A 24,243-nucleotide genomic window follows, 5' to 3' on the forward strand; every position below is an offset into this window, starting at 1 on the left:
TATATGGATTAATTAGCTTAGTTTACCCTTTTAGCATAAGATAACTGTGTTTAGTTGAAAATAAAAGAGTAAACTAGAAACCTTTAGTATAACAGAATCACAACAATCCACACACTGTATATATATAGCAATAAATGTTGGTTAAATTGACAACATTTTTTCAAGAAAAATACTTATTTTATAAAAAGCCATTCTAAGATTCACATTGAGTTGAATGGAAACTCTTGATTTCTACTTGCATGACATACATAACTGATATATGATTTTTGAGCTAAAGAACACACCACCCGTGAGTTTTTGAGCTTAATTGTATGGTTACATTCAACCATAAATTTCATTCTTGTGTGTTTCGCACTTCTTTTCTATGCTTGTAATCTTAACTTTATTTCAATCTATATGTCCAATATAGAATGTAGATACATACATGCATGTGATTGAGGCCATTATTTGAATTTTTGCTCACTTATCCCAAATATGCCTACCTCCTACATCACCCTTGTTAGCCCCTTGAGCCTTTTTAATCCCCTTTTGTTCTATAACCACATCACTAGCTTTAAGCAAAAAAACAAATTAAAAATTCCAAGTTGAATCCTTGGTTAGCTTAAGATAGAGATTGTGTATCCACTAAGTGTGGAGAAATATGGGAACATGGGTTGATAGGAAAAGATTAAATTAGTAAAATAATCAGAAATTTGGGAGCATGCTCATGTAAAACCAATTTCAATTAAAATACCATGTGCATTGATATATGTTGTATATATATATATATATATATATATATATATATATATATATATATAACCTTTTAATAAATAAATAAGGGGATGAAATTACCCCAATAATAAGTTTAGTGAAGAAATCAATGCACATGGAAGTAAAATCAAAGTTGGTACATGAGTATGTAATAAGAAAGTGGGAAAATTGGGAAGACCATGATAATTTTAAATTTTTATAGAGAATATATATGTTAGGTGAGATCTTAGACTAATCAGGGATTCAACTTATAGCTCACTTAGCCTTATATATATCTTCACCTTTACCTTGACCCCATTACAACCTTGAAAAGACCTCATGATGTTTGTATGTATGCATTAGATATTTGTTGATTGGTTAGATGAAGAACAGTTTTAGAAAGCATGAATAGAAAAGAATAGAGTGATTAACCCCAAACACTGAGTGACTAGAGAGTAAACACAAAATCCAGTGAGGGTTCAATAGCTCATCTCCATATATCCCTATTTAATTGTTAATTGTCTTGCAAGTTTGTAAATTCCTTTAACTCAACTCAATTGTGAAAGTGCTTTAACATGATTTAGGCTTGGCTATGCATATGTGATTCCTTGAAAATTTAAATTAAATTAACCACATGTAAGCTCTATATATATAGGTGAATGATAATTAGAATTGTATGACTCATTTAGGTAGCCTGCATTCAGAATAGATTGCATTGCATAGGATTCCACCATTCTACCTTTTCTCTTTTCTCTTGGATTTAGCATGAGGACATGCTATTGTTTAAGTGTGGGGAGGTTGATAAACCCCTATTTTATAATTCATCTTGTGCTCAAATTGAGTGTTTTTTATCAATTCTTCACCCACTTAGTCATATGAATTGCATGGTTTTACTTTCCCTTCCTTATATTATGATATATGTGAAAACATGTTTCCTATGCTTTAAAAATATTAAAATTAATTACCCTTTATTACCATTCGATGCCGTGATATGTGTGTTAAGTATTTTCAGGCTTCATAGGGCAGGAATGGCTTAGAAGACAGAAAGGAAACATACAAAAATGGAAGGGAAGCACAAAAATGGAGTTTTGAAGAAAAGGTAGCGACGCGTACGCGTGGACAACGCGGATGCGTGCCTAGCGCAAAATAGCAGTGACGCGTACGCGTGGACGACGCGGACGTGTGCCTTGAGCAGAATGCAAATGACGCGTACGCATGACTGACGCGTGCGCATGATAAGTAAAAACTCCAGACCACACGAACGCGTGACCCACGCGCACGCATGACGGACGCCACGTGCAGGAATCTGCAGAAAATGCCCTCAGCGATTTCTGGACCCTTTTTCGGCCCAAATCCAAGCCAGAAACACAGAATATAAGCCAGAGAATGGGGGAATTAAAGTAGAACGTTAGAGAACAATTCATAAAAATATTCATTATTCATAATTTTGGGTTTTGATGTAACTTTTACAGAGAGAGGTTCTATCCTCTCTCTTAGGATTTAGGATTAGGATTTCTCTTATTTTAGGATTGCTTCTACAATCACAGGTTCAAAGTTCCTTTAATTTATTTTCTACTTTTATTTATTCTATTACTTTAATTGTTATTTATCTTTCCAAATTGGCTTATGAACTTTTCCATGTTAAGATTTGAATGTTCTATTTAATATATTTTGAGGTATTTCAGATTAAGGATTGTTCTATTCTGTTTATGATGCTTTCAGTTTAATTTGGATTTATTTTTCCTTTTCTGCTTTGGTTAAGTAATTGGTAATACTTGAGTTATCAGACTCAGCAGTTGATTGAAAATTGGGAATTGTTGATTGATTTGGATCGCTCTAAAGCTAGTCTTTCCACAGGAGTTGACTAGGACTTGAGGATCAAATTGATTGGTTTGACTTTCCTTTATTTAGTAAGGGTTAAATAAATGGGAGCAATAACAATTCTCATCACACCTGATAAGGATAACTAGGATAGAATTTCCAGTTCTTATACCTTGCCAAGAGATTCTTTATAATTATTAATTTATTTTCTTGTCATTTAAATTACTTGTTCCTTATGTTAAAAACCCAAAAATATACAATTTCCATAACCAATAACAAATCATACTTCCCTGCAATTCCTTGAGAAGACGACCCGAGGTTTAAATACTTCGGTTATAACTTTTATTGGGTTTTGTTACTTGTGACAAACAAAGTTTTTGTGCGAAAGGATTCCTTGCTGGTTTAGAAACTATACTTACAACGCGATTATATTTTTATGAATTTCTTTACTGGCAGAAACCCAATCGCCAGGTCTCTGCCTCACTGGCCTTTCTGATATGCCAGCCATCCTGCCTCTCTACAAATCAAATTTTCCTCTATTTATATACTTTCTAATTCAGTCTTCTCGTACTTGGATTGGGCTTTTCTAGCCTTTGTTGATGTAAGTCAGAATGGGTCTTTAGCTAGTAAGGTGGTGATGCTTCCCAGGAGAACGTGCCGCTTTTAAATAGAACGGAGCGCTCATACACTGACGCGTACGTGTCATTGCCATCTTCAGCCTCCATCATGCTTGCGCGCACCATTAACGCGTGCGCGTCCTTGATATCGTTCATTTAATGAGTGCTACATTCGCGCCATGAATGCTCCCACGTGTGCGCGTCCTTTGCGCGTGCGCGTGGATGGCAAAATGTTGATTCCAAGCTTCTGCGCCACCCACGCGTTTGCGTGCCTCATCCCAGATGCTCCATCGACTCATGCGTGTCACGTATGCGTGCGCATCGGTTGCAAAACTTCAATTCCAAATTAAAATTTGCTCGAAAATGCTCACTCAGATAACATAGCACTCTCTTTGCAAATGAGCGCCAATTACATGCACGCATACGCGTCATGCATGCGTATGCGTGGGTCTTCAGAAATTGTTGCCCGACGCGTAAGCGTCCTGTATGCGTGCGCGTCGATAGAGAGCGTGGCGTTCTCTATTTGAGTGCAGCGTTACTCTGCACTGCCTTTTTTTCTCTTCATTTTTCCCGTTGAAATCAACCAAACATGCAATCAAAGTCTCACCAAAATCATAAGGTTTTGCATCCTTTATAATAATCATCTAATTCTTGCATAAATTTCATGATAATGCATAAAATTAACAATGTTTGATTAAATCAAGATAATCATGAAATTCTTATTCAAACACTTACTTATTGCCTAAGAAATGCATGAAAACTAAGTAAAAATGACTAAAAAAAGCTTGTGAAACTAGCCTAAGATGACTTGTCATCACAACACCAAACTTAAATCTTGCTTGTCCCTAAGCAAGCACTAAAACATAAGGAGATTGAATGAAAACAGAGAGAGGTATAAGCCCCTTATTGGAGGACATTCCAGTTGGTTCAAGATGCTAGGTGTTGAAACACCCCTAAGGGCTTACTTGCTCAAGCCTCTCCTTAACACACACACATCACAGGTATTTAGCTTGTTTTGTTCTTTGGAAATTGATGCCCAGCACCTCTTTGGGTTGCTAAATGCTTTGTCTCAAAGTAGTTCTTGATGGTGGACTTTCGGTTGGCAATCCCGGGTTAGTGATGAGCGGATATTTTATACGCTTTTTGGGGTTAATTTCATATAATTTTTAGTATGTTTTAGTTAGTTTTTAGTTTATTTTCATTAGTTTTTAGGGAAAATTCATATTTCTGGACTTTACTATGAGTTTTGTGTTTTTCTGTAATTTCAGGTATTTTTCTGGCTGAAATTGAAGGAGCTGAGCAAAAATCTGATTCAGGCTGAAAAAGGACTGCTGATGCTGTTGGATTTTGACCTCCCTGCACTCAAAGTGAATTTTCTGGAGCTACAGAACTCGAAATGGCGTGCTTCCAATTGCGTTGGAAAGTAGACATCTAGGGCTTTCCAGAAATATATAATAGTCCATACTTTGCTCAAGGATAGATGACGTAAACTGGCGTTCAACGCCAGTTCTCTGCCCAATTCTGGCGTTCAGCGCCAGAAAAGGATTAAAAGTTGGAGTTCAACGCCAGAAATGGATCCAAACCTGGCGTTGAACGCCCAAAATGGCCTTATGCACGTGAATTGCTTAAGTCTCAGCCCCAGCACACACCAAGTGGGCCCCAGAAGTGGATCTCTGCACCATCCGTCATAGTCTACTCACTTTTTGTAAACCTAGGCTACTAGTTTAGTATTTAAACAACTTTTAGAGACTTATTTTGTATCTCATAACATTTTTTAGATCTGAACTTTGTACTCTTTGACGGCATGAGTCTCTAAACTCCATTGTTGGGGGTGAGGAGCTCTGCTGTGTCTCGATGAATTAATGCAAGTATTTCTGTTTTCCATTCAAACACGCTTGTTCCTACCTAAGATGTTCATTCGCGATTAACTGTGATGAAGGTGATGATCCGTGACACTCATCACTTTCCTCAACCCATGAACGTGTGCTTGATAACCACCTCCGTTCTATATCCGATTGAATGAGTATGTCTTAGATCTCTTAATTAGAATCTTCGTGGTATAAGCTAGAACTGATGGCAGCATTCATGAGAATCCGAAAAGTCTAAACCTTGTCTGTGGTATTCCGAGTAGTATTCAATGATCGAATGACTGTGACGAGCTTCAAACTCGCGAGTGCTGGGCGTTAGTGACAGACGCAAAAGGATGAAGAATTCTATTCCAGTATGATCGAGAACCGACAGATGATTAGCCGTGCTGTGACAGAGCATGTGAGCATATTCTTCACTGAGAGGATGGGATGTAGCCATTAACGATGGTGATCCCCTACATACAGCTTGCCATGGGAGGACGTGCATGCGTGAATCAGAAGACAGAGGAAAGCAGAGATTCAGAAGACAAAGCATCTCCAAAACTCCAACATATTCTCCATTACCGCATAACAAGTAACCTTTAATTTATGCTCTCTTGGTTATTCGCGATTCAACTGATAAACATAACTGACTTCCTGACTAATATTTACAAGATAACCATAGATTGCTTCAAACCAACAATCTCCGTGGGATTCGACCCTTACTCACGTAAGGTATTATTTGGACAACCCAGTGCACTTGCTGGTAAGTGGTACGAGTTGTGAAAAGTGTGATTCACAATTCGTGCACCAAGTTTTTGGCGCCGTTGCCGGGGATTGTTCGTGTTTGGACAACTAACGGTTTATTTTGTTGCTTAGATTAGGAAAAATTTTTCTTTTTTTTGGTTTAGAGTCTTTTATTATTTATCTCTTGTTAAAACACTTTAAATTTATAGCTCAATTAGTTAGAACGTGGTGTTTATGTTCATGGTAATTGGCTATCATATTTTTAAAATCTTTTTTAAAAATATTTTTTTTATTAAATCCTGTGCCAAACTTTAAGTTTGGTGTTTTCTTTTTGATTTTTCAAAAAAAAAATTTCGAAAATTTATTTTGGTTTTCTAAAAAAATTTTAAGTTTGGTGTTCTTCCTTTGTGTTCTTGTGTTCTTGTGAGTCTTCAAAGTGTTCTTGAGTTTTCCTTGTGTCTTGATCTTAAAATTTTTAAGTTTGGTGTTCCTTGGTGTTTTCCCCCCAAAAATTTTCGAAAACAAGGAGCATTAGATCTAAAAATTTTAAATCTTGTGCTATCTTATTGTTTTTCTCTCTCTTCTTAAAATTTAAAAATATCTTTTCTCTCTATTTTAAAGCATCTTTTTCGAAAATCAATTTTTAAAATTCAGATTTTTTTTAAACTTCCTAACCACTTTCTCTCTCCTCAATTTTTCGAAAATCTTCACCCACTTTTATTTATTTTTATTTTATTTTCGAAATAAATTAATAAATAAATAAATAAAAATATTTTCTCTATTTTACATCATCTCCCTTTCTCCATCATGGACCTAAGCGGAAATGAACAGTCCAGGAGGACTCTGGGGTCATATTCTAACCCCTCTACTGCTTCATATGGGAGTAATATCTGCATACCCTCCATTGGAGTCAGTAGCTTTGAGTTGAATCCTCAGCTCATTATCATGGTGCAGCAAAGTTGCCAGTATTCCGGTCTTCCACAGAAAGAACCTACAGAGTTTCTTGCACAATTTTTACAAATTGCTGACACAGTACATGATAAAGAAATAGATCAGGATGTCTACAGACTATTACTGTTTCCATTTGCTGTAAAAGATCAAGCTAAGAGGTGGTTAAATAACCAACCTAAGGCCAGCATAAGGACATGGAAACAGCTGACAGAAAAATTCCTGAATCAATACTTTCCCCCAAAACGGATGACACAACTAAGGCTGGACATCCAAGGCTTTAAACAAGGAGATAATGAATCTCTTTATGATGCCTGGAAGAGATACAGAGAGATGCTAAGAAAATGCCCCTCTGAAATATTTTCAGAGTGGGTTCAGTTAGACATCTTCTACTATGGGCTTGCAGAAGGAGCTCAGATGTCTCTAGATTACTCAGCTGGTGGATCTATCCACATGAGAAAGATAATTGAAGAGGCTTAAGAGCTCATTGATACAGTTGCCAGGAATCAGCATCTGTACCTAAGCAGTGACCCTTCCATGAAAGAAGAGGTTAAAACAGCAACTGCTGAACTCAGTCCTGTGAAACAAGCTGCTGAATTTAATCAGCAATTGGACTTCCTAACAAAGAAATTAGCCGAATTCAAAGATAGACTACAAGAGACAAGGATGGCTAATATACATATGGAAGAACAGTTTAAGCAAACAAAGCAGCAGCTGTCAAGACAAATAACAGAAGAATGCCAAGCAGTTCAATTAAGAAGTGGGAAAACATTAAATACCCCACCTCAAGGCAGCAAAAAGCTAAGGAATGAGCAAACCACCCAAAATTCACCTGAGGACAGTAAGAGCCCAGGGAAAAATAATTCTGGCACTAAAACGCCAGAAAATTGGTGGAAGGCTGGCGCTGAACGCCCAGACCATGCCCAAAACTGGCGTTCAACGCCAGAAACAAGGCAAAACTGGCGTTCAACGCCAGAAATGGGCAAGGATCTGGCGTTGAACGCCCAAACTGGGCAAGATCTGGCGCTGAACGCCCAAAATGGGCACAATGCTGGCGTTCAGACGCCAGGAACAGACAAGGAGTTGGCGTCTAACGTCACTCCAGTTTCTAACTCTGGCACTCAATTGCCAGTGAGGGATCAGACACACACAAATACTGATAACAAGCCCTCTAAAAAGGCTTCTTCAACCACTTCTGTAGGCAATAAACCTGCAGCAACTACGGTTGAGGAATATAAAGCCAAGATACCTTATCCTCAAAAACTCCGGAAAGAGGAACAGGATAAGCAATTTGCTCGCTTTGCAGATTATCTCAGGACTCTTGAAATAAAGATTCTATTTGCAGAAGCACTCGAGCAAATACCTTCTTATGCCAAGTTCATGAAAGAGATCTTGAGTCATTAAAAGGATTGGAGAGAAACAGAAAGAGTTCTCCTCACTGAAGAATACAGTGCAGTCATTCTGAAGAGCTTTCCTGAAAAGCTTAAAGACCCTGGGAGTTTTCTGATACCATGCATATTAGAAGGTAATTGCACCAAGACAGCCTTATGCGATCTTGGGGCAAGCATCAACTTAATACTTGCATCCACTATCAGAAAGCTTGGCTTAACTGACGAAGTTAAACTGACCCGGATATGTCTCCAACTTGCTGATGGCTCCACTAAATACCCATCAGGCATGATTGAAGACATGATTGTCATGGTTGGGCCATTCACCTTTCCCACTGACTTTGTTGTGCTGGAAATGAAGGAGCACAAGAGTGCTACTCTCATTCTAGGAAGACCCTTCCTAGCAACTAGACGATCCCTCATTGACGTCCAACAGGGGGAAATAACCCTGAGAGTCAATGATGATGAGTTCAAGTTGAACACTGTCAAAGCCATGCAGCATCCAGACACATCAACAGACTGCATGAAAGTTGATCTTATTGACTCTTTGGTAGAAGAGATCAACATGGCTGAGAGTCTCGAATCAGAGTTGGAACATATCTTTAAAGATGTTCAGCCTGATTTGAAGGACTCAAAGGACATGAAAGAGCCTCTGAAATTTCTTCTGGAAGAGGAAAAACCTCCTAAACCCGAGCTCAAGCCATTACCACCATCCTTGAAATATGCATTTCTGGGAGAAGGTGATACTTTTCCAGTGATCATAAGCTCTGCTTTAAATTCACAGGAAGAGGAAGCACTTATTCAAGTGCTAAGGACACACAAGACAACTCTTGGGTGGTCCATAGGTGACCTTAAGGGCATAAGCCCAGCTAGATGCATGCACAAAATCCTATTGGAGGATAATGCCAAACCAGTGGTTCAACCACAGAGGCGGCTAAATCCAGCCATGAAGGAAGTGGTGCAGAAAGAGGTCACCAAATTACTAGAGGCTGGGATTATTTATCCTATTTCTGATAGCCCCTGGGTGAGCCCTGTCCAAGTCGTTCCAAAAAAGGGAGGCATGACAGTGATTCATAATGAAAAGAATGAACTGGTTCCTACGAGAACAGTTACAGGGTGACGCATGTGTATTGACTACAGAAGACTCAATACAGCCACCAGAAAGGATCATTTTCCTTTACCATTCATAGACCAGATGCTAGAAAGACTGGCAGGTCATGATTATTATTGTTTTTTGGTTGGCTACTCAGGCTATAACCAGATTGCAGTAGATCCCCAGTATCAAGAGAAAACGGCAATCACATGTCCATCTGGAGTGTTTGCTTATAGAAGGATGCCATTTGGGTTGTGTAATGCGCCTGCAACCTTCCAGAGATGCATGCTCTCTATTTTCTCTGATATGGTGGAAAATTTTCTGGAAGTCTTCATGGATGACTTCTCAGTATATGGAGACTCATTCAGCTCCTGTCTTGATCACCTGAAACTTGTTCTGGAAAGATGCCAAGAGACCAACCTAGTTTTAAACTGGGAAAAATGTCACTTCATGGTGACTGAGGGGATTGTCCTTGGGCATAAAATCTCAAACAAGGGAATAGAGGTAGATCAAGCAAAAATAGAGGTAATTGAAAAATTACCACCACCTGCCAATGTTAAGGCAATCAGAAGCTTTCTGGGGCATGCAGGATTCTATAGGAAGTTTATAAAGGATTTTTCAAAAATCGCAAAACCTCTAAGCAATCTGCTAGCTGCTGACACGCCATTTGTGTTTGACACAGAGTGCCTGCAGGCGTTTGAAACGCTGAAAGCTAAGCTGGTCACAACACCAGTCATTTCTGCACCAGACTGGACGTTACCATTTGAGCTAATGTGTGATGCCAGTGATCACGCCATTGGTGCAGTGTTGGGACAGAGGCATGATAAGCTTCTGCATGTCATTTATTACGCCAGTCGCGTTCTAAATGATGCCCAGAAAAATTACACAACCACAGAAAAAGAATTACTTGCAGTGGTTTACGCTATTGACAAGTTCAGATCATACTTAGTAGGATCAAAAGTGATTGTGTATACTGATCATGCTGCTCTTAAATATCTACTCACAAAGCAGGATTCAAAACCCAGGCTCATCAGATGGGTGTTGCTTCTGCAAGAGTTTGATATAGAAATAAGAGACAGAAAAGGGACAGAGAACCAAGTGGCTGATCATCTGTCCCGGATAGAGCCAGTAGAAGGGACGCCCCTCCCCTCTCTTGAGATCTCTGAGACTTTTCCGGATGAGCATTTATTTGCCATTCAGGAAACACCATGGTTTGCCGATATTACAAACTATAAAGCTGCAAGGTTCATACCCAAGGAGTACAACAGGATACAAAAGAAGAAATTAATTACTGATGCAAAGTACTACTTGTAGGATGAACCTTATCTCTTTAAGAGATGTGGAGACGGAATAATCCATAGGTATGTGCCTAGAGAAGAAGCACAGAAGATCCTGTGGCATTGCCATGGATCTCAATATGGAGGCCATTTCGGAGGTGAGCGAACAGCCACCAAGGTCCTCCAATGTGGCTTCTATTGGCCCACACTCTATGAAGATTCCCGAGAGTTTGTACGTAACTGTGACAATTGCCAAAGAGCTGGTAATCTGCCTCATGGTTACGCCATGCCTCAACAAGGAATCTTGGAAATTGAGTTGTTTGACGTATGGGGAATTGACTTCATGGGACCTTTCCCACCATCATACTCAAACACTTATATTCTGGTGGCAGTTGACTATGTATCAAAATGGGTTGAAGCCATTGCCACACCCACCAATGATACTAAGACAATGCTGAAGTTCCTCCAGAAACATATCTTTAGCAGGTTTGGTGTCTCTAGAGTACTAATCAGTGATGGGGGCACTCACTTCTGCAATAAACAGCTTTACTCTGCCATGGTTCGGTATGGAAGTCGCCACAAGGTAGCACTCCATATCATCCACAAACTAATGGGCAAGCTGAAGTCTCTAACAGAGAATTAAAGAGAATCCTAGAACGAACAGTAAATACCCGTAGAAAGGATTGGGCACGGAGCTTGGATGATGCTCTGTGGGCTTACAGAACAGTATTCAAGACCCCTATAGGGACCTCTCCATACCAACTCGTGTATGGTAAGGCATGTCACCAGCCCGTGGAACTGGAACATAAGGCCTACTGGGCAACCAGATTCCTAAACTTTGATGCCAAATTAGCAGGAGAAAAACGATTGCTCCAGCTGAATGAGCTAGAGGTATTCAGATTCACAGCTTTCGAAAATGCCAAGCTTTATAAAGAGAAATAAAAAAAGTGGCATGACAGAAAGTTGTCATCTAGAATCTTTGAACCTAGACAGAAGGTTCTGTTGTTTAACTCTAGACTCAGGCTGTTCACCGGGAAACTGAAATCCCGGTGGAGGGGACCATACGTGATTACAAGTGTATCACCATATGGTTATGTGGAGCTTCAAGATATTGATTCTGATAAGAAGTTCATTGTCAATGGACAGAGAATCAAGCACTATCTTGAAGGCAACATTGAGCAAGAATGCTCAAGGCTGAAGCTAAATTAAAAGCTCAGCAAAGTCCAGCTAAAGACAATAAAGAAGCGCTTGCTGGGAGGCAACCCAGCCATGGGGCAACAATCCTCTAAGCATTTTGCCCTATTTTTATTTTTATTTTTATTTGTTTATATAAAGTTCACTGACACTAAGGTGAGAAATCATTTACAGAAGACCTCGGCACACAAAATAGAGAAAAAGAGCTTACTGGCAAGAAAACGCTAGTAAAAGTGTATTTTGGGCGTTCAACGCCCAAAATGGGCATCCACTGGGCGTTGAACGCCAGTAATGGTAGCAATCTGGGCGTTCAACGCCAGAAATGGGCACCCACTGGGCGTTGAACGCCAGTAATGGCAGCAGCTTGGTGTTGAACACCCAGGAGAGCAGCAATTGGGCGCTGAACGCCCAAAACAGGCAGTGTTTGGGCGTTCAAACGCCAGGATGGCAGGGAGGAGACAAAACTCATTTTTATTCAAAATTTTTCATTCCAACCTTGATTTTCTTACTTCAATTCATGATTTCTTACATGAACATGTTAAGAACCCTGATTTCTAAATTCCATAATTTCTAAAAACCCTACCACTAAAAATATCAAATGTATTTTAATCCATAAGCACCAGGCATCTTTGCAAATTCAATCCTTTTCAAAATTTTTTTTTTTTACAAATCTATCTTTTTCAACTCATCAAGATCTTTTTCAAAACCTCTACTTTATCTTTTTTCAAAAATTAAATCTATCTTTCTCAAAAATCTTTCATATCTTCTCAATTTTAAACTATATCTTCTATCTTATTTTTTCCAAATAAATCTTTTTATCATATCTTTATCTTTTTTTTTTCGAAAACCCACCCTCCCCCCCTTATAAATTTGAGTTCGGCCTCCCTCCTCTCCTATCAACAATTGCACCTAGCTCTCCTTCTATCCCTCTCCTTTCTTTTCTTTTGCTTGAGGACAAGCAAACCTCTAAGTTTGGTGTGTTTATCCGCGATCACTAAGATCATGGCCCCCAAAGGAAAACAACCCACTCCAAGAGGCAAGAAAGAGAGCATTCCAAAACCACTTTGGAATCAAGGGAAGTTCTTATCTAAAGAACATTCGGACCATTATAACAAAATAATGGGTCTGAGATCAGTGATCCCGGAAGTTAGATTCGATCTGAAAGAAGATGAATATCCGGAGATCCAGGAGCAAATTCGAATCAGGAACTGGGAAGTCCTAGCTAATCCTGAAACGAAGGTGGGAAGGAATATGATCCAGGAGTTCTATGCTAATATGTGGCAGACTGACAAGCAAAAACTATCTGGAACTGCCTTCTATGAATATCGGACCATGGTCAGAGGAAAGATTGTTCATACCACCCCTGACAAGATCAGAGAGATCTTAAAGCTACCTCAGCTGAAAGATGATCCAGATTCCTTCAACAGGAGAATGATGAGAACAGACAAGGGCCTGGATAAGATTCTAGAGGACATATGTATCCCTGAAGCCAGATGGACCACCAACACAAAGGGTGTCCCAAATCAACTCAAGAGAGAAGATCTCAAACCAGTCGCCAGAGGATGGCTGGACTTCATTGGGCATTCTCTGTTGCCTACCAGCAACCGTTCTGAAGTCACAGTTAAAAGAGCAGTGATGATCCATTGCATCATGATGGGAAAAGAAGTGGAAGTTCATCAGCTGATCTCAACTGAACTCTACAAAATTGCTAATAAAAATTCTAAAGAAGCCAGGTTGGCTTACCCAAGTGTGATATCGCTGCTCTGCAAGGATGCTGGAGTAAGGATGGGAATAACTGAGTACATCTCAGTTGAGAAGCCAATCACCAAAGCATCAATGGAAAAACAACAAGCGCAGGAGGATCTCACCAAGAAGAAAACGCAGGAATTCCTTCCAGAAATCCCTCAATCTGAATATTGGGAGTATCTTGAGACGTCCATCACCAAGATACGGGAAGCTATGGAGCAAATAATAAAAGAACAGAAGGAACACAGTCAAATTCTTACCTATATGTTTAAAGAACAAGAGGAGCAAGGGCGTGACTTAAAGGACTTGAAGCGCCAGAAGTTATCTCTTGCAGGACCGAGCACCCCAAGGATCAGAGGAACCCCTGTTCCCCCAGAATAAAGGTTGTTAAATTTCAATTTCTGCTTTAAATCTGTGATAGTGTCATTAGAAAAGTTCACCTTAGGAGTCATATAGTAGTAATTAGTATCTATTTTGATCTTATCTCCAATTAAGCTATAGTTTATTTTTCTCATCATTAGCAAACATGAATAAAATAGTAGATCTTTTGAATAATAGGAAATAAAACTTCGAGTTTTAATAAGAGAAATTCTAATTAGTTACATGTGGTGGCAATACTTTCTGTCTTCTGAATGAATGCTTGAACAGTGCCTATGTCTTTTGAATTTGTTGCTTACGACTGTTAAATATGTTGGCTCTTGAAAGAATGATGAACATGAGACATGTTATTGATAATCTGAAAAATCACAAAAATGATTCTTGAAGCAAGAAAAAGTAGCACAAAAAAAAAAAAGCCAATAGCCCTTAAAAAACCAAAAGGCAAGGGTAATAAAAAGGATCCCAAGGCTTTGAGCATCAGTGGATAGGAGGGCCTAAGGGAATAAAATCCTGGCCTAAGCGGCTAAACCAAGCTGTCCCTAACCATGTGCTTGTGGCGTGAAGGTGTCAAGTGAAAACTTGAGACTGAGCGGTTAAAGTCAAGGTCCAAAGCAGAAAGAAGAGTGTGCTTAAGAACTCTGGACACCTTTAATTGGGGACTTTAGCAAAGCTGAGTCACAATCCAAAGGGTTCACCCAATTATGTGTCTGTGGCATTTATGTATCCAGGGGTAATACTGGAAAACAAAGTGCTTAGGGCCACGGCCAAGACTCATGAAATAGCTGTGTTCAAGAATCATCATACTGAAATAGGAGAATCAATAACATTATCTTAATTCTAAGTTCTTATAGATGCCAATCACTCTGAGCTTCAATGGATAAAGTGAGATGCCAAAACTGTTCGGAAGCAAAAAGCTGCTAGTCCCGCTCATCTAATTAGAATCTGAGCTTCACTCAAAAACTCTGAGATATTATTACTTCTCAACCCATTAGTCTTCTATTTTATTTGTCTTCACTCAAAATCCTGGCCTAAGCTAGAGAGAGGAGAGAGTCTCTCTCTAGAAAACTATATATAAAACCTAACTAATGTGAATAAATGTGTGAATGATTGATTACCCCTTCTAGCTCCACTCTGCAGCCTCTAATCTTCACTTTCGGGCTTGGAACTGGGCCAACAGTAGCCGAGAAATTGCCCACATCATTTTCTGTAAATTGCAGCACGTGACGCTCGTCACGTGTACGCGTCAGCCACGCGTACACGTCGCTGAACAAATTCCTGGTCACGCGTACGCATCATCCACGCGTGCGCGTCGCTTGCCTGCTGATGAGCGGATAATTTATACGCTTTTTGGCATTGTTTTTAGTATGTTTTTAGTAGAATCTAGTTACTTTTAGGGATGTTTTTATTAGTTTTTATGTTAAATTCACATTTCTGGACTTTACTATGAGTTTGTGTGTTTTTCTGTGATTTCAGGTATTTTCTGGCTGAAATTGAGGGACTTGAGCAAAAATCAGATTCAGAGGTAGAAGAAGGACTGCTGATGCTGTTGGATTCTGACCTCCCTGCACTCAAAATGGATTTTTTGGAGCTACAGAACTCAAAATGGTGCACTTCCAATTGCGTTGGAAATTAGACATCCAGAGCTTTCCAGAAATATATAATAGTCCATACTTTGGCCGAGTTTAGATGACGTAAAAGGGCGTTGAACGCCAGTTCTACGCTGCTGCCTGGAGTTAAACGCCAGAAACAAGTCACAAACCAGAGTTGAACGCCAGAAACACGTTACAACCTGGCGTTCAACTCCAGAAAGAGGCTCTGTACGTGTAACATTCAAGCTCAGCCTAAGCACACACCAAGTGGGCCCCAGAAGTCGATTTATGCATCAATTACTTACTTCTGTAAACCCTAGTAACTAGTTTAGTATAAATAGGACCTTTTACTATTGTATTTGACATCCTGGATTGTATTTTTGATCCTGTGATCATGTTTTGGGAGCTGGCCTCTTGGCCATGCCTGGACCTTTCACTTATGTATTTTTAACGGTAGAGTTTCTACACTCCAGAGATTAAGGTGTGGAGCTTTGCTGTTCCTCATGAATTAATGCAAAGTACTACTGTTTTTCTATTCAATTCAACTTATTCCGCTTCTAAGATATTCATTCGCACTTCAACATGAATGTGATGAACGTGACAATCATCGTCATTTCCCCACGAACGCGTGCCTGACAACCACTTCCGTTCTACCTTAGATTGAATGAGTATCTCTTGGATCTCCTAATCAGAATCTTCGTGGTATAAGCTAGATTGATGGTGGCATTCATGAGAGTCCGGAAAGTCTAAACCTTGTCTCTGGTATTCCGAGTAGGATTCCGGGATTGAATGACTATGGCGAACTTCAAACTCGCGAGTGCTGGGCGTAGTGACAGACGCAAAAGGAGGGTGAATCCTATTCCAGTATGATCGAGAACCTCAGATGATTAGCCGTGCTGTGACAGAGCATTTGGACCATTTTCACAAGAGGATGGGATGCAGCCATTGACAACGGTGATGCCTCCAGACGATTAGCCATGCAGTGACAGCGCATCGGACCATTTTCCAGAGAGGATCAAAAGTAGCCATTGACAATGGTGATGTCCTTACATAAAGCCAGCCATAGAAAGGAGTAGGATTGATTGGATGAAGACAGCAGGAAAGCAGAAGTTTAGAGGGACAAAAGCATCTCTATACCTTTATCTGAAATTCTCACCAGTGATATACATAAGTATTTCTATCTTTATTTTCTGTTTAATAAGTATTATTTTCGAAAACTCCATAATCAATTATTATCCGCCTGACTGAGATTTACAAGGTGACCATAGCTTGCTTCATACCAACAATCTCCGTGGGATCGACCCTTACTCACGTAAGGTTTATTACTTGGACGACCCAGTGCACTTGCTGGTTAGTTGTATCGAAGTTGTGAATGAAAAACGATTTATTAAGACGTGCGTACAGAGTTTCTAGCACCGTTGCCTGAGATCACAATTTCGTGCACCAAGTTCTTAGCGCCGTTGCCGGGGATTGTTTGAGTTTGGACAACTGACGGTTCATCTTGTTGCTCAGATTAGGTAATTTTCTTTTTTTGTTTTATTTTCAAGAATTTTTCAAAAATATTTCAAATATTTTCTCCGTTGTTTTCGAAAATTTTTTTAAAATAAATGTTTTCAAAAATATATTTTTCTTCAGAATTTTTAAGAATGAATTCTAGAGTTTCATGAAGCATGTTGAAGCCTGCCTGGCTGTAAAGCCATGTCTAATTCTTTTGGATAGGGGCTTCCAATGGGTATGTCAGCTGTGGCATGTCTGAGTTACATACTAAAGCTTGGCTGGCTATTAAGCCATGCCTAACCCTCAGATTGGAGCTTTAGAATAAGAGTGCAAGATTCCTGGAATTCATATTAAAAATTTTCGAATCCTTATTTTTCTTTTTCAAATGATTTTCGAAAAAAAAAAAATTAAAAGAAAATACAAAAAATTATAAAATCATAAAAATAAAAAAAAAATATTTCATGTTTCTTGTTTGAGTCTTGAGTCAAGTTGAAAGTTTGGTGTCAATCGCATATTCATCTTGCATTTTTCGAAAAATTCATGCATTCATAGTGTTCTTCATGATCTTCAAGTTGTTCTTGGTAAGTCTTCTTGTTTGATCTTGATGTTTTCATGATTTGTGTCTTTTCTTGTTTTTCATATGCATTCTTGCATCCATAGTGTCTATACATGAAAAATTTTTAAGTTTGGTGTCTTGCATGTTTTCTTTGCATTAAAAATTTTTCAAAAATATGTTCTTGATGTTCATCATGATCTTCAAAGTGTTCTTGGTGTTCATCTTAACATTCATAGTGTTCTTGCATGCATTCCTTGTTTTGATCCAAAAAGAAAAGAGAAAAACATGAAAATGATGTTTTAATTTTTATCTCTCATCATAAAAAAATTCAAAAAAAAAAAATATCCTTCCCTTTTTCTCTCATCAAATTCAAAAATTTGAGTTGACTTTTTCAAAAATTTTTAAAATTCAATTGTTTTTGTGAGTCAAATCAAATTTTCAATTTAAAAATCTTATCTTTTTCAAAATCTTTTTCAAAAATCAAATCTTTTTCATTTTTCTTAGTTATTTTCGAAAATTTAAAAAATATTTTTCAAAAATTTTTTTCTTATCTTTATCACATAATTTTCGAAAATAACATCATCAATTAATGTTTTGATTCAAAAATTTCAAGTTTGTTACTTGCTTGTTAAGAAAGATTCAAACTTTGAGTTCTAGAATCATATTTTGTGATTTCTTGTGAATCAAGTCATTAATTGTGATTTTAAAAATAAAATTTTTTTCAAAACTAATTTCAATCATATCTTTTCAAAAATATCTTCTTATCATATCTTTTTCAAAATTTGATTTTAAAATATCCTTTCTCACTTCTTATCTTCTTATCTTTTCAAAATTGATTTTCAAATTTGTTTTAACTAACTAAATAACTTTTGTTTGTTTTTTATCTTTTTCAAAACTACCTAACTAACTCTCTCTCTCTCTGTTCGAATTTTTTCTTCTTCTTTTCTTCTACTCACACAGGGACCTCTATACTGTGGTAAAAAGGACCCCTATTATTATTTTTCTGTCCCTCTTTTTCATATGAGCAGGAGCAAGGACAAGAATATTCTTGTTGAAGCAGATCCAGAACCTAAAAGGACTCTGAAGAGGAAATTAAGAGAAGCTAAATTACAACAATCCAGCAAGCACCTTTCAGAAATTTTCGAACAGGAAGAGGAGATGGCAGCCGAAAATAATAATAATGGAAGGAGGATGCTTGGTGACTTTACTGCACCTAATTCCAATTTACATGGAAGAAGCATCTCCATCCCTACCATTGGAGCAAACAATTTTGAGCTGAAACCTCAGCTAGTTTCTCTGATGCAGCAGAACTGCAAGTTTCATGGACTCCCATCTGAAGATCCTTTTCAGTTCTTAACTGAATTCTTGCAGATATGTGATACTGTTAAGACTAATGGAGTAGATCCTGAAGTCTACAGGGACATGCTTTTCCCTTTTGCTGTAAGAGACAGAGCTAGAGTATGGTTGGACTCTCAACCTAAGGATAGCCTGAACTCTTGGGATAAGCTTGTCAAGGCTTTCTTAGCCAAGTTTTTTCCTCCTCAAAAGCTGAGCAAGCTTAGAGTGGATGTTCAAACCTTCAGACAGAAAGAAGGTGAATCCCTCTATGAAGCTTGGGAGAGATACAAAGGACTAACCAAAAAGTGTCCTTCTGACATGCTTTCAGAATGGACCATCCTGGATATATTCTATGATGATCTGTCTGAGTTATCTAAGATGTCATTGGATACTTCTGTAGGTGGATCCATTCACCTAAAGAAAACGCCTGCAGAAGCTCAAGAACTCATTGACATGGTTGCTAATAACCAGTTCATGTACACTTCTGAGAGGAATTCTGTGAGTAATGGGACACCTCAGAAGAAGGGAGTTCTTGAAATTGATACTCTGAATGCCATATTGGCTCAGAACAAAATATTGACTCAGCAAGTCAATATGATTTCTCAGAGTCTGAATGGAATACAAGCTGCATCCAACAGTACTCAAGAGGCGCCTTTCGAAGAAGAGGCCTATGATCCTGAGAACCCTACAATAGCAGAGGTAAATTACTTAGGTGAACCTTATGGAAACACCTATAACTCATCATGGAGAAATCATCCAAATTTCTCATGGAAGGATCAACAAAAGCCTTAACAAGGCTTTAATAATGGTGGAAGAAACAGGTTTAGTAATAGCAAGCCTTTTCCATCATCCACTCAGCAACAGATAGAGAACTCTGAACAAAATACTTCTAATTTAGCAAATTTAGTCTCTGATCTATCAGAGGCCACTGTGAGTTTCATGAATGAAACAAGGTCCTCCATTAGAAATTTGGAAGCACAAGTGGGCCAGCTGAGTAAAAGGATCACTGAAATCCCTCCTAGTACTCTCCCAAGCAATACAGAAGAAAATCCAAAAAGAGAGTGCAAGGCCATTGAAATGACCATCATGGCCGAATCCAAAGAGGAAGGGGAGGATGTGAATCCCAAGGAGGAAGACCTCCTGGGACGTCCAGTGATCAATAAGGAGTTTCCCTCTGAGGAACCAAAGGAATCTGAGGCTCATCTAGAGACCATAGAGATTCCATTAAACCTCCTTATGCCATTCATGAGCTCTGATGAGTATTCCTCTTCTGAAGAGAATGAGGATGTTACTAAAAAGCAAGTTACCAAGTACCTTGGTGCAATCATGAAGCTGAATGCCAAATTATTTGGTATTGAGACTTGGGAAGATGAACCTCCCTTGTTCACTAATGAACTGAGTGATCTGGATCAACTGACATTGCCTCAGAAGAAACAGGATCTTGGAAAGTTCTTAATACCTTGTACCATAGGCACCATGACCTTTGAGAAGGCTCTATATGACCTTGGGTCAGGGATAAACCTCATGCCCCTCTTTGTAATAGAGAAACTGGGAATCTATGGGGTGCAAGCTGCTAAAATCTCATTAGAGATGGCAGACAACTCAAGAAAACATGCTTATGGACAAGTAGAGGACGTGTTAGTAAAGGTTGAAGGCCTTTACATCCCTGTTGATTTCATAGTCCTGGATACTGGGAAGAATGATGATGAATCCATCATCCTTGGAAGACCCTTCTTAGCCACAGCAAGAGCTGTGATTGATGTTGACTGATGCGCATAAATGTGTTATGCTACGATTTAGGAAATTGCACGATCGGCAAAATTCCTTCCGGCAAGTGCACCGGTTATCGTCGTCAAGTAAAAACTCACAATAGAGTGAGGTCGAATCCCACAAGGATTGGTTGAGTGAGCAATTCGGATTAGAAGTGTGTTCTAGTTGAGCGGAATCAAGATTTGAGATGATAATTGCGGAATGTAAAATTGGCGGGAAAAGTAAATGACAAGAAAATTAAATGGCTGAATCTTAAATTGCATGAATTAAAGAGCAGAATGTAAATTGCTGAAATTAAAAGGGAATGGGGATGATTGCAAGAATTGAATTGCAGAATGTAAAGAGAAAGTGGAAATCAGAAATGGGGAATTCATTGGGTTTAGGAGATATTGAAATCTCCGAATCAAAACATGTAAATCTCTTCCTCAACCAATGCATTCATTGAATTTTGCTTGGCAATCTTATATGATTGGATCCCAATTCCTTGGCTCACCAATGCTCTCTAAAAACAAACAAATTCCCAATCCCTTGGTTTAAATGTTCATAAGAAGAGATGATGCTTGATCACTGATTATACCACACAATTTCATGAACCACAATTTGGTAGGATTACATGTCACAATATCCATCCAAACCCCAATCCAATCCACTGTGAGAAAGCTTCTCTAGCATGAATCCTCCATTCCTTTCCCAAGGCTCCGAAGGATTCCAAGTATGAGTAGTCTCTTTCCCAAGACAACTACTCAATGGAATTAGATCGAGAAGCTTTCTAACAAAATTCAAGAGAAAAGGTTGAAGAAGAAGATAAACTATTATTGATTCATTGAATTACAATAGAGCTCCCTAACCCAATGAAGGGGGTTTAGTGAATCATAGCTCTGAATTCAATTACAAAGAAAAGGAAACTAGCTAAAAGTGAAAGTAAAAGTCCTCTCTAACTTAACTTCTATCCTATTTATACACTTTCTATATTGAGCTTCAGTTGTGCTTCTTGGGCTTTGAGGCCTCTCCTTGCTTTCCTTTTGCCTTGGGTTTATGATCCATAATCTTGATGAGGTTGTTGATCCAAGTCCTGTAACATTTATTGAGCCAACTTAGTGATAATCAAATAATGACACATGACTCAATAAATTGAGATTTCAAACTCATCAATCCTTCAGGCCCAATCCCATAAACCATGATATTCAATTGGGTTTCATACCAAAGTAGCTTAAGTTAATAATTGTGCTCAAAGACTAACTTAAATCACAATATTTTTGGCCCAGAAACCTTTTTCAAGAGTGGCGTTTAAGTTGTAGTTTAAGCTTAAACTGCAGCTTAAACGCCAGACACTTCCAGTGAGGCCATTTGTAGAAGCACGTTTAAGCTTCAGTTTAAGGTTAAACTGAAGCTTAAACGTGGAAATGGAAGAATGGTAGCCCTGGAGAGTAATGTAGTCGAACACGTTTAACCTCCAGTTTAAGGTTAAACTGGAGGTTAAACGTGGAAAAGGAATGAGGCATCCTGGAGGTCGAACACGTTTAACCTCCAGTTTGAGGTCAAACTGGAGGTTAAACGTGGAAAGGGGTGTAGGCATACTGGAGGTCGAACACGTTTAACCTCCAGTTTGAGGTCAAACTGGAGGTTAAACGTGGAAGCTTGGAATGGTGGCCCTGGAGGTGTCGAACACGTTTAACCTCCAGTTTGGGGTCAAACTGGAGGTTAAACGTGGAGATGGAGAGAGCAACCCTGGAGTGAGAAAACTATCGAACACGTTTAAGCTCCAGTTTGAGTCAAACTGGAGCTTAAACGTGGAATGGCCCCTGGTACTCTTCCTGGTTCTGGCGTTTAACCTCCAGTTTGAGGTCAAACTGGAGGTTAAACGTGGAACTCCTCCCTGGGTGGCATACTCATTCTGGCGTTTAACCTCCAGTTTGAGGTCAAACTGTAGGTTAAACGTGGAATGCTCCTTAAGTGAGGCTTTTCATTCTGGCGTTTAACCTCCAGTTTGAGGTCAAACTGGAGGTTAAACTTCAATCCCAGCATTTCTTATCCTTCATGATTTTGGCGTTTAAGCTCCAGTTTAGGCTTAAACTGGAACTTAAACTCCACATGTGATATTCAAGCTTCCTTTATTGATTTTGTTGCTTCCTTGCTTAGCCTCTTCTTCCCTGAAATCATCCAAACAATTGCATCAAAGTCTTGCAAAATTTCATGAGAAATCTTTCATTCATAGCATTTAAGTAATATAACTAAAACTCATGGAATTTGTATCAAAATCATATTGTTTGGATGGTTCATTACTTTGTTCTTCATTTAACCATTTTTGGTTACTTTAAGCTCAAGAAAATGCATAAAACAACTAAAACTAACAGAAAAATGCTAGTGAAACTAGCCTATGATGCCTTGGCATCACAACACCAAACTTAATACTTGCTTGTCCCTAAGCAAGTCCTGAGTTATTTGAGAAGACAGTATGAACAGAAAGTAATTACATTGGCTATATTAGCAAGCATTTAAAGTTCATCAGAAGGGTTCTATGCAGAAAGTTGCAGCATCACTTTTTCATACTTATCAGGTAGGATTATCACTTTTTCATTGCATCCGTCAAAAATTGCTATGGCCTCCTGTTATTCTTATGTCTTTGGCACTTTTCTTTTGTTTTTCTTTTCTTTTTCTTAGAGCTTCTTTTGCTCCTTGTTTGCTTAGTGTCATGTGTTGCACAAGCCTTTGGCCTTTTCTTTTTCTTATCAGTGCACTACACATATCCACTTTAGGCATTTTAATTCACATTTCTTCTTGAGACATTGGTGCCCAGCACCTCTTTGTGTGACTAAATGTTTTGTATTGAGGTTGCTCTTGATAATGGACTTTTGGTTGATAATCCCGGGTTAGTTAACCCAAGTTACCAAGTGTTGAAACACTCCTCAGAACCTATTCATCCAAGCATATCCTTAATACATAAACACCACAGGCATTTGTCTCAGAAGTTCAAACCATTGGTGCCTAGCTTATTTTCTCAATTTTTTTGCTTTTTGGTTGCCTTTTTCCGTGGCTTTTTCTTTTCCTTTTTCTTTCTTTTTCATGGCCAAAGACATTTATTCATCAAGATCCATAGACAATTTTTACTTCTACATAAAAAATGATAATTCTACACTCTAATTTTAGTGATGTGACTAAACAATCAAGCATGCATACCACCACTTAATTCTACTTGATTTGTCACTAATTTAGCCAAGTTACTTTTGTTCAAACTTTTCTTTTATTTTTGGAAACAGAACAAGCATGGCACGCACTTGTTTAAGAAGGTGAAGTTATATCCAAACATCTAGGCATTCACTTTATTCAAAGCACTTAATAAACAGACATACTAAAACAAACTACACATTCCAGAAAGATTCAACATTTACAGTTTAAACCAGAACACGCATGCTTTTGTTTGCCCTTTTTAAAGAATTATTAAGGAACAATACCACCTTGTGAAATTCCTTGTTTTCTCTTTGTTGTCAGGAAACAATTTGATTTCTCCTTCTTCTTCCTAAATGTTGCTTCATGCTCTAAGGTTCTTGTTTCCTTTCCTGCAAAGAGTAATGAAGTTGCTTGCTTCTCAAGCACTTGAGTAGTTAGCTCAACTATGTGTGGGTAAGTATCGGATTCTTAGGTTGGTGTGTGAACACCAAACTTAGTCTCCCACTTACTTCTCTCTGTTCTTTGAATCCTTGAGTT

The 24,243-nt window shown here is 38.5% G+C and overlaps 1 non-coding gene across 1 annotated transcript; it reads right to left on the reverse strand.

The window, feature by feature from the left end:
- Positions 1-18,984: 18,984 nt before the first annotated feature.
- On the reverse strand, positions 18,985-19,092 carry LOC148571951 (small nucleolar RNA R71). The gene has a single exon (XR_015880293.1). It is a non-coding gene; the product is annotated as a small nucleolar RNA R71 (small nucleolar RNA).
- Between the last annotated feature and the right edge of the window lie 5,151 nt (positions 19,093-24,243).

This window comes from Arachis ipaensis, chromosome B3 (assembly GCF_059453495.1).
Source record: "Arachis ipaensis isolate K30076 ecotype BB chromosome B3, ASM5945349v1, whole genome shotgun sequence".
NCBI lineage: Eukaryota > Viridiplantae > Streptophyta > Magnoliopsida > Fabales > Fabaceae > Arachis > Arachis ipaensis.